The following is an 11,718-nucleotide window of genomic DNA, read 5'->3' as shown; positions in this document are numbered from 1 at the left end:
ATATTTTTTATTAGATGTTTTAATTTATGACCCTGGTTAACAGACAATTAAAATTTTCGAATCTTTTGTCAACAGCTTAATTTAAAAAAAAACAAAAACTAAAAATGTGCACATGTAGAAAATTTAAAAAACTATGGGTGCAATTTTTTCAATTATTTTTTTTTTTTTTAAATTTATCGTTAAAAAAAAATCCGAAAATTCCTAGACGCTAACTTCAGTATAATTTTAATTTAAAAAAGTAATTTATTTATAAAAAAAAATTAGTGAGGTTTTTTTTTGCTCTATGGTTCGAAACTTGATTTTTAAATCCCCAATGGACCTGTTTTTTTTTCTTTACCTTTTTTATTCCCTTGAAAAATGAATATGACCCAACGGTCTTTGCGCATCTGCACCTACCTGTGTTACGCAGATTAAAAAGGAACGAACGTTATTTTATTCGTTGAACTCCCATAGCTCATTCTGAATAACAGCAATTCCACAGCAACAACAACAAAAAAGACAAACCGAAAGCTCAATTTCCATTGTGACGAGTAGGTTATTTTATTTATCACGTCATATATGCATGAGCATTGAAATATTTCCGAGGCCAAAATCTCAGTTTTCAAAAACAAAATATCCTATGCAATAATTCAAATCGAGATATTTTTTTAGTTTCCGACGTGGGCAGTAATTATTCAGTGACTCAAACTTGCTGTAATAAAAATAAATTAATCGATGATATCATATATTCTAGTCTGCATTCTATTGTTTTCAGTTGTACTGCAACCCATCGCATTGTATTGTATCATTATTATTATATTTATTTATTTATTTGTTTCTTAACGCAATTTGCTGAATAAAACGATCGATGATCCGTCAGGATGACACGTTTCCCACAATTTTATTACTTATTACTTTCGTCTAGTAATGGTTTATTGAATATTCAATAATGATCGATCACTTTTTTATTAATACCGCAACTCATTGGCTCCAATCAATTATATATACATATTTAATGTCTTGGTAAATTTAATTACCATCATTAATTCGGTGAATATATAAATTAACTCCACGGATCTCCTTAAATAAATTTATCGACGCAATTGGTATTGATGTATTATTTATTGCGGCCAATTATTATTATTTATAAATGAATAAATAAATGGATAAAGTTAATGTGATAAATATATTTTGCGTGAAACGACGTGTACGTTGGCCCCAGGTCAATAAACTCGCATGAGTCATTACAATGATAAAAGGTCTCCGTTATTTTTCTATAACTTTTATTTAACTTGGAATAGTATCTCGTTTTTTTATCTCAGGGGTTGGCCCGCTTTCATTGTTATCTTATATCTATAAATACTTATTGCAATTAAATAAAGCAAAGGCAATAAGAATAAAACTGAATATAATTATTAACGCATCCTCAATAATCGTAAAGCCTATTAAACTAATTACAGAATCTTAATTATTAGAGCGTTGATGATAAATATTTTTTATATTTATATATTTATACACTGAAAAATTTGGAGAGAATTCGGAGGATTACGGATTTTATTTGAATCCAAATTCACTCCGAGACTCGGAGATTTGAAGTTTTAACAAAAATTGCTCCGCGTTCGTAGATAGGGAGTTTTTTTTACTGATAGTTTTTTACAGTTTATTTTCTACTTACACGGAGAGAAAATTATGGTAACTGTTCCTAATACGTTTATGAAATATCATCCTATACCGTTATGGTAATGATTACTTGGGATTATGGGATTACTTTCTGAGAAAAGTTTCCATAAGTATGGGAACAATTCCTATCATTATGGTAACAGTTTCCATATCGCATTGGAAAGAATCATGGTAATGATTACCATACTTATAGGGATAGTTCCCATAAGCAGATAGTAACCGATCCTACAACCACATTGTAATGGTTCCTAAGTGTATATGGGAATAAGCCCTATATATTATGGTAAGTATTCCTATAATATTATTGTAAACATAACCATCATACTATGGTAATGGTTACCATAATATTATGGTAATCATTCCCATAAAGTATGGAAATTATTACCATGATATTATGGTAACGATTACCATAATATTATGGAAATAATTACCATAATAGTATGGAAATGGTTACCATAATATCATGGTAATAATTCCCATAATATTTAGAAATTATAATAATTTTTTTTTTGTAAGAAGCGTTTTTTTTGTATATTACAAAATTTTAAGTATACAAAAAAAACGCTTATTACAAAAAAAAATTTATTATAATTTCTAAGTATTATGGTAATCGTTACCATAATATTATGGTAATAGTTACTATAATATTATGGTAATTGTTACCATGATTCCATAGGAACTATTCCGATACCATATGGGAATTATACTTATAATTATAGGAATGATTACCATAATATATATGGGTGCCGTTCCTATAATCAACATTTTAAAAAAACCGGTTACCATGCAGTATGGGAACCATTCTCAAAATATATTGTAACTGTTACCATAATTTTTTCTCCGTATACTTTTAATATCTTTTTTATCAAAACATTGAAATATTTAAATTTTTAATCGGATGTTTCATAAAATTGCATTAAGGAAGCCATTAATTAGTTTCTATCAGATTAAATATTTATTTTTACATTTTGCTCCTTTGTTTATTACGTCACTTGCGTCAGACATAATATTTTTTACGTCAGAGTCTATTCGACGGGATAATAAAATATCGATATACTTAAAAGTTAAAAAAAATTTTTATCACTTGAATAACTGCAACTTTTTTTATGACTAAAAAAATTTTTATCAACGTGTGATTATAGATTATAAAAATAATCTATAATTAACAAAAAAATTAAATCGAGTGAAAATATAAATTTTTAATGATAACATATCATGAATGTTAAGTAAGACGCAGTACATTTATCAGCGACTTTTGATTAATATTTTGCGGGCGCATCATGTTGCGATAAACCGAGCAGCGTAGACTTTAACAGAGATTTGCTGAGGAAACTGAGACCGAGATAACGACCGCGGTTTTTAAATATTCAATGCATTTAAATTCATAATAATTTTTTTTTTATTTTTAAATTTAAATTAGTCTGGCTTTTTTTCCTTTGACAAAAAAAATATTAGTTACTGTAACACTATCTATAATTTTATAAGCCGTGTAAAGTCTCACGATACGCCGAGGAACTAAATCATTAGACAGCACGCATTGTCTAGTACTCTCATTGTCTATATATGACTCAAACAATATGTGGATTCCTCGGCACTTGCATAAGTGCATAAATGTCTGAGGGTGAGAAAGACGACGCATTACAAATGTTAGTTTTTTAAACCTTGACATAAAGTTATGCCTCGAAAAAAATTTTCTTGAGAAATTCTTTCAAAGGTATTCATTCAAATATGTATTCATAAATATAACATTTATATAAAATAATATCATATATTTTTTAGTTGAAAAATCTTGCAATTCTTCTGTCTAATTAATTTTTTCTATTAACACTCAAGTAATCATGTGACACAAGTGGACCGATGCATTGTTAAGAAAATTTTATTTGACTCAACCCACGAATTTTAACAAGGGCCATTTTTAAAAAACTTTTTATAAATATTTACCAAGTAAATAAGTATTTAAAGAATATAAATAAATTCTTTTATATAAATTAAGTGGCTCAAGTCTTTATCACGTTTAAAAAATCGATTATTTTACCATATTAGGTCGCTGTTAGCATTAAGACGTCTCTTGTACAATGGATCACCTACGTAAGTTTTACGTACATAGTGACGTACATAAAGGGAATAGAAACGAGGTTTCTGCATCAGACATTACATGTATATCCGCAGTCAAGATCTCTGTATTACTTTAACCTTGTTTCCTTTTCTTCAAGCTCGACACTTTTGACGTGATTACTTGCTAACAATTCAGCCTCTTTCCTTATCAGCCTCTTGACAAATACTTAAAGTCGCATGTGCTATTATTATTGTACATTACATTACATCGGGATAATAATATTTGGCTGAAAATACTCCGCAAAGTGGCCTGTAACGCCAAATCTGCTCGAAATCATCGAAACCATACAATTTTGTAAGAGGCCTAAATTTGGCTAAAGTCACCCCAAAGCAATGGAATTTTATTGGAAAAATCTGAAAGCTGGTCGATAGATTGAGCCTATTTTCGGCCATGGTATTTTTTTTTTTTTTAATTAAATTATAGAACTTGGAAAATTTTCAATTTTTTGGCCACTTTTAGCCGAAAAAAAATTTTATTTTTTTTGTTTGAAATTTTGTTGCCTGAAATAACTTATAAATATATACTATATCTAACAATCTGTGATTATATATTTTAATTTTCTCAACAAATCACGCACAGCATGAATGGGTTGGTATTTTTTCGAGAGCCCTTTTATCTGCGGGTCAACGTGCGACCTTGAGAGTGCCATTCGCAAGGATGATTCACCTGGGACTCGAGTTTTATCTCAGTACCGCAGCCACACTACAGATATATACATATATATATATCGACATGCTATCCAGTGGTGAAGCCCCTCAGGATCTATACACATATATATATATTTTATGGTATAGAGGCATGTACTTTGAGCCGGATACCCGGTCATTGCTTCCATTCTTATATTCTTCAGTAGATAGGAGGACTTAATAATATCGAGTCTCGTTGGATTATTTGAAGAAGACTCATCAGCGTCGTGCCGATGCTTAAAGAAGCCTTATACATATGCTCCTAATGTAATGTAAGTAACGCAATAACGGTGTAGTGAAAGGAAAAAAAGGTAATGAACTGGAATTGAACGAGACCAAGTAGGCCACCGGAACTCACGAGATTGGATTAGCTCAGCTAAAAAAATTAGTTTGTTATATTTTTAGCTTTAATTAGTTTTGCCCTTTTTTATCAATTTAAAAGAAACCTCCTTAAAAATAATTACTTTTTTCTATTGAAGTAAAAATTTATTGCAGTGCATGGGGACTCGTTTATTAATTTATGCGATTATTATAATCCTGTAGGCGGTGGAGTGGAAATAGTGAAATAAGCAAATGTTTAAAAAAAGCACAGACTGCATTTTTAAAAAGACTCTTGGCATCTATTAATATAAAGACAGAAATTACCATAAAGTACTTGAGCACGTACGAAAAATGAATAAAAAATAATATAATATTTTGTTGGCGATTGCTCAGAACAGTTAAGAATAAGAAGTGCCTGCTGAGAAATAAATAATTCGTGGTATTGAAAAAAGCCATTGACGTAACAGTTTCGTGTTCTTGTAACAATAATCAAAACCAGCTGGATAAATTGAGCTGCTATTGACATTAGCGTCGTGAACTTGACAATGGATTGACTTATTTGACAGTAGTCTATATTACGTACATATATATTGATCCTTATATTTTCATATAGACAATTAAGCGATCAAGACCCACACGAAGAACGTAATATATATTTTAACTAATTGCGCTATATATATTAACCAGTATTATCCAGATCTAATTGTAACGACAATATAAAATTACTTCATGTAATCCAGCAACGAGATATATCAACGTAATAACTTGATTATTATCACCGCGTGTCTGCACTCAAACACTTTATGACACTTGTAAAATATATAAATATATTAAAATTACCATATAATTGACGTAAAGCACTTAAATATATAATACACTTACTGATCTATTTAATCGAGTTTATTCAGTTTTTTTTTAAATTTAATTAAATATTTAATTGACACTTGATTAAATAATTGTTACAACAGCGAGCGCTATAAATATTTAAATGACATATATATTGAGATTTTTATACCTTGTAAAAAGTTGAGAGTGAATTTGGAGCGATTATGGATTTGATTAAAATTCAAATTCATTTCTTCACTCGGAGTTTTGGAATTAAAAAAAAAATTACTCTGCATGCGGAGTAGAGTTTGCTTTTTCAGAGGAGTGATTTAAATTTTATTTCAATCTATATTCACTCTGAAGAGTTCAATAAATAGTCATGGCTTCGCACTTACTCTGCTAATTTTTTACAGTAAGGGACTAATGAAAAATTGAAAATACTAATTAATAATAAATAAATATAAAAGAACACGTGCGCATATAAAAAATAATATAAAAGCTCGTATCGTTTGTATTCAAGGTCGGAATTGCGCCCGGTCACGCAACTTATGCGTGAAATGCATTTACAACTAAAACACGAACCGGCTAAGAGTCTTAACTTATTCATCATCTTAAACTTTATCCAACCAGAGAGAGAGTGAACTCTACTATTATTATTTTTATTATTATAATGATAATAATGAACAACTATTAAATTAATTATTTATAATGCTGATGAGCTTTTAATAATTGTAAATAATTTATTACACTAAACTATGTTTATAAATAAACTCAGCTAATCTCTTTTACACAGATGATATCAAAAAAGACATATAATATATGTTTTTATTGTATCTTAAGTTTCCTGATCTAGAGCTGAGTGAAAACCTGTCCAACCTGTTGCATGTCCGTTTCCAGTTCCAGCTCTAAGAGTCTCCATTGATATGAGCATTGCCCTCAACTCAGTTCTTGTTTTTACATTATTACTATTAATTTACTTATTATTATTATTATTATTACTATTATTATTATTATTATTATTTATAAACTTTATTTCATGTCATTGTACTTTTGCAAGTGGCTCAGGTAAAAAAATTTAAGCAAAAAATATAATATAATTTTTTATCAGTCGAAAACTTGAAAATCTTCTATTAAATTATTAAGTTGCTTGTAATGTTTTTAGGTTCTATAATTTTATTGATAAAAAAAAAATTATGACTGACTCAATTTATCGGCTTATTTATTAAGAATATTCAAATTTCAGCTTTTTTCAATAAAATTCTACGACTCTGACGTGATTTTTACTAAAAATATCTACCCAGGAGTCTTTGGGTTTTTAAAATCTTTAAAAAAAAAAAAAAACACCCGCCAATTTTAAATATTATAAAAACTACACTGTATGACTGTAATTAAAAATTTAAAGAGAATTTCTTTGGAGTGAAATTCACTCCGAAGGGGAGTTTATTTTAATATTAAAACTCCGAATCGGAGTGAATGGGATTTGAAATAAAATCCAGATCACTTTGCTGAAAAAAAACTCCCAATTTACTCCGTATGCAGAGTGATATTTTTTTAAAACTCCGAAACTCTGAGTGCAGGTTCGAATTTAAATTATTCCGTTATTATGCAATCTGTCATCATCACTATCATAATTAATTGGTAAATTATGAGTATGAGTCATTTGATTATTGAACAATAAAATAGTAATGACAACAATATAAATTTAAAAAGGAGATGTTATTTATACACGTGATTAGTACGTGTCCCAGATAATTTTTGTATGCTTAACGCGAGTCGTGTTTTTTAAAAAAATAAACGTGTATATGTTGATTTTAATGAAGAGCGTATAAGTGTCACGTCATGAAACGTAATATAATATATATGACACTTGTATACTGTGGTAGAGATTTGTTGGAGAATGTGACTAAGTCGTGGCTGTTAGTATTTAAATGTAAACATAAATATATATAGAGAAAAATATAATATATAGTTTGATAATGCACTTTGTAAGTGTAGACTAATAACAATAATGATATAAGTAATAAGTCAATATGAAAGGGTAATATATTATATATATTTGTATATAATAACGATCAGGTGAGCAAAGGTGATACTTTCGGAATAAAGACATGATATATCGAGACAATTGTAATGTTTATGAGCAAGTAAACAAAGTAATTAGCGAGTTGATAAGATACTGTACATATACTTTTAGTTTGTAATTATTACAAGACATACTTTTTGTAATCGGACACTTTAGACTCAGACTCAGACTCAGACTCTTTACTCTGTGCTGGTTCCTGGTACCAAGACCTCGGGTTTTTATTTTATTAATTTAGAGACATTAGTCATAACTTATTCATGCTCCGGAGTTCCCGTTGTCCTACTTTTCACATATTTTATTATAATTTAAAGTTGCTCAATTTTCGTCAATTTGTTTTCGTCTTCACGTTATATTAAATTGATATGAGTAAAAATTATTTTTTACTATGACTCATTCATCGAATTTTTAAAATCTATATATTTAATGGATAATTAATTGGTTTTGAGAAATACACTTTTAAATTGTGGTAAACACTTAGTAGAGTAGATTAATTTTATGATTTTAATTGGTAACTTTAATTAAAACTTAAAAATAAATTAAGCGTATGAGGAAATTTAATACTGTTATTTTAATTTAAAACGAAGTGTGTTAGTTAATAATTACCGCGATAAGTTTCCTGATAAATTTGAGTTAATGAAATTTTTAATTCTCTATAAATATTGAATAATTTTAAAATAGTGATAATTTTTTTTTTTTTTTATCATGCCCACGTGCATAGTTCAAGTATTCTTATCTAGATTAACTTGGTATCACTTTTAACCAAGAGACTATCTGTCTCGTAACATTGCAGACAGAGCGTGATCGTGAGATTACCAGAACAGTTTTTTACAACCAACTATGATAATTTATTTATTACGTAAACTATAATTAAAATGCATGATAAAATTTTTTTACTGACAAAAATATATTTTCGTAAATCGAGCAAAAGCCTGAGACCCGAGCTGTCAAAAAAACAAATTTAAGAGACTTTCTATTTAAAATAATTAAATGACTGTCCATTGCGTTTCCGGTGAAGAAGATAATCTAGAAAAGTCAGAGATGTCCTTCAGCATCGGGCACGCGAGGCCACGTGAACACAACCAAGGTCAGAGTATTTTCACCTGAGGTAGATTATAGACAGCGCAAGACCACCACCTGCTTATACATATTCAGCCTTCTACACAACCCTCATAAATGATAACGATATTAGCATACATATGTATATATATTTGTTTTTTATTAATAAAAATCCGAAATAGATCTCTGGTTATTCGCGGAGTTTCCCAATATCAAACTCTTACAACTCGAGCTTCTCATATAATATATATTTATATATGTGGGATATAATATAATATACCAAGATTGCCTACTTTCACTTGGTCACTGGATAACCTGAGACCGATTACGTCGGCCCTGGTTGATTATTGCGCGGCATTTTGTTCGGTTATTCCATCAGTTATCACACTCAGTGGAGGGTTTATCAATTTAATGTATCAAGGTTTCGCTCATATCATGTCATTTATTTATTGTGTGTTTACTTTTTGGTCTTGATCGGGTAATACCAATAACAATAATAATAATATATAGAAGCATTTATTTATATCAGAGTTATGTAAAATTATTTACATAGAAAATTTAATAGAAAAAGAAAAGACATTCTGACACGTGGGTGATAACTTCTACAAAAATGCTCGGAATTTAATCCGGCTCTTCATCTTATCGTCAATAAACAAAGGAATATTTTTTACAAGTGGACATGCTGTGTTGAAACTAAATGTTTGTTTACTTGTTCGTTTGTTTGTTTGTTTTCTTATGCTTAGGAATAGTTTGTTTTCAAAATTACTATCAAGAGTTTGATATATATTATTTTTAAGTAAACAATACTCAGGTTTTATAGTTTGAGTGATAGATGCGATAAACGACTTGACCTAAATTTTATAAACTGTTATGTTGAAATTTTAAGTTTTTATTGATGAGAGCTAACGTGACGGAAAAAAATTTATCGAATTAAAAGGAAAAGAAATTGATTGGGAAAAAAAAAATTACTCAATCGAATCGAATTGAAAAAAATGAAATCAAATTGTCAAGAGAAGTCTTGATTTTAAATTTTATAATTTGGCGCGACTTATATTTTAAATTAAATTATAAAAATATTTTATAAATTTAGTCGGTAATTGAATAATAAAATTAATACGAAATTACGAAATAAAAATAATTGTAAATTTTTTTATAGGCCTACATAATTGCGAATCGTGAATCTCACTCGAGATGTTTTGTATTCGCCTCTTTAATAATTATAATGCAAAACTTTCTAATCGCAGGCTTTATTTTTGCTCTTTCGCCCTTTCTGGGACACGACTTGTATCCAGACTCGACTATGGGACGGAATCATCTGTCGTGTTTTATCTACAGTACAGATACTGTGTTTACTTGCACATGTAGACTCAACTCCCACGGTCGTTACCGATCACTCGAAGATGTAATGACAGAATCGTGAGGATTTTATTGTTACCGTCGTGCAAGCATACGAAATAGAGAGTTTTAATAAAATAAATAAAAAGTCCTTTTAAAGTCGGCAATATTTTCAGATTACACACGCAGACCAATAAAATATTTCTGCAATAGTGAAAGTTTTATTTGGGTATCACTTTTCCGCGTCATTTATAACAATTTGTTATTTTTTTATTCTCGATAAGAAAGCATTGAGAATCATAAAAAAAATATTTTCACATACGTCATTACACACGTTGTATTTATTTTAGTACTATTAATAAAACGTACATCGTGATTTATCTCAATAAAGTAAATTATTTTAGTTTATGTCTCGGTTATTGAATTTTTTTTATTTAAACATTAAAGAACTGCTTTTATAGCAACTAAAAAATTTATTCATTATTTTTATCTTTTACATATTTGATTTATATATTAAATATTTAAAAACTTAATTGATGGATTTAGTAATATAATGACATTAAATTTTAAATGTTTATTTTTTGCCCCAATTAATCATAGAAAAATAAAAAAATAAAAATTTGTTACCAATAATATCGTATACCCTACTCATAAGTTAAAGAGACTAGGATAATGGCTTGATTTGGTATTTATGTCAGTCCGTTTAGACACTGATACACTAGCAAACATCATGTAACAGTAACACAAGGACTAGAAAATGATAAGAAGTAAATTTACGCTCGAAAAAATTAAGACTGAGTTGCTTCCGCTCGCGGGGATCGAACCCTGCCCGACTGAGGGCCAGGCAAAACACTTTTTCCACTGACTATTTCTACTCAAAGACCGCACGGAGTAATGTCGAAACATGGGTTTCAAGTATTGATGTATGGCAGAGAAATTTTCTGACAATTGACGTTAATTGACTAGCGAAAAATTGACCAACGGTCAGTTTTTTAATCTAATGACACTTTCAACGCCTAGAAAATTATTTTATAAAAAATTGACCAGATGATTTTTGACGTCAATTGACGGCTAATTGACAATAAATTTCTCATGATATGGCTGAACATAAAAATGATGATAATTTTGCATCATTAGTTTGAAGGGTTTGAAGATTTAAGAAAAATGAAACGAATATAAGTAAAAGTAAAAAGGAAAGAAAGCTCTTTTACCAGGTGTTATATCGTAATATGACTGGCGGATGGCCCAAAGTAAGGAAATGAGGACGACCGAGATGACGAACCATGCGTATCTGCCCCTCCTTTGTCCTTACTCAGCAGTACGTGGAAGAAAAGGGACAAAAAGTTTTGTGAGGTGAGTCATGTGCTGTTGAGAAAACCAGTGATAAATAGAAATGAAAGGGTAGAAATAGAGAAATAAAATATACTTGCGGTGCTGACATTTCCAAGAGGTTTTACTGCATCACCATCATCATTATCATCATCATCAACTACAGCCGTACATATCCACTATACGTGGATATTTATAATATTATTTTACCGTGAAATTTCTTCCGCGATGACAATTTCTGCAGTCTATTTTTATGTCACTCTATATTTACCATCTTTTTCATTTTAAATATTATTTCTTCATTTTCT

The sequence above is a fragment of the Microplitis demolitor genome, chromosome 1 (assembly GCF_026212275.2).
Source record: "Microplitis demolitor isolate Queensland-Clemson2020A chromosome 1, iyMicDemo2.1a, whole genome shotgun sequence".
NCBI lineage: Eukaryota > Metazoa > Arthropoda > Insecta > Hymenoptera > Braconidae > Microplitis > Microplitis demolitor.
This window is presented reverse-complemented; position numbering follows the sequence as displayed.